The sequence below is a fragment of the Blastomyces dermatitidis genome, assembly GCF_000003525.1.
Source record: "Blastomyces dermatitidis ER-3 genomic scaffold supercont1.1, whole genome shotgun sequence".
NCBI lineage: Eukaryota > Fungi > Ascomycota > Eurotiomycetes > Onygenales > Ajellomycetaceae > Blastomyces > Blastomyces dermatitidis.
The window spans coordinates 8,183,849-8,184,861 of NW_025544774.1; positions in this window are offsets into that span (position 1 = coordinate 8,183,849).

Here is a 1,013-nt window from a genome sequence, read left to right on the forward strand (position 1 = left end):
CTCTGCTATAAGAGATGAAGACTGAATTATTTAGTAGTAGAAGTTTATATTCTTCTAGTTATCAGTAACTTAGTTTCTTAGTAGTATTATCTTACTCAGAGTCTGTCTCTTTCAAGTTTAAACTGAATTCTTTCTTCTTTAACTTCTGAATTTAAGCTGCAGTAGAGATATCTCTCTTCTATAACTTATTAATAAATTTTAAAAGTAGTTGAGTTGAAAGATTATAGATTATTTCATTCTTTGCTAATTCAATGATTATAAGATATAATATAAGAAGTTTATAATCTTCAGTGTCAGTTCTCTACAGAGATTCAGATTTTCTTTCATCTTTTATACTGAGTTATACAGCTATCTTATTAACACTGTTTCTGAGCTTCAGAGAATCTCAATTCTCTGTAGTCAGCTTCTTCTGCAGTAATGACAGAGATTCTTTTATAGAATTCTTCTCTGTATTAATAATATTATAATCAGATTATCTAGACAGTGTATTAGCAGAGTTAAGCTGATCTGAATAATATCAGATATAGAAATTATACTCTGAAAGCAGCTTCACTCATCTGACTTAACATTCTATCAAGCTCTTTATTATTAAGAAGTAATACAGATTTATATAATCAGTGAGAACTTACACTGAATACTTACTACTCTGAAGATAATATTATCAGATCTTAAAGAATTTAAAAATTATTAACATCTTTCAATCATGAGTATCATATCTTCTCTGTGTGAGTGATAACTTCTTAAAGAAGAAGATTACTAATCTTCATTCACAGTATCTTATAGACTCTGTGAAAAAGTCTTCTCTTACAGATAATTTATTATCTATATTCTCAGAGATAATTATTCTCTGATTCTTTTAATATTAAAAGATCTTCAATGTCAACTGTAAAAAGATTTCATAGACTTCATTTCTAAATATATCAGTCTCACACTGATTGAGGATCATGGAGATTAAAGTGATTCAGTATTGTAATATCTGTAAAAGCTTGTTTCAATTCTATAAACATCTGACC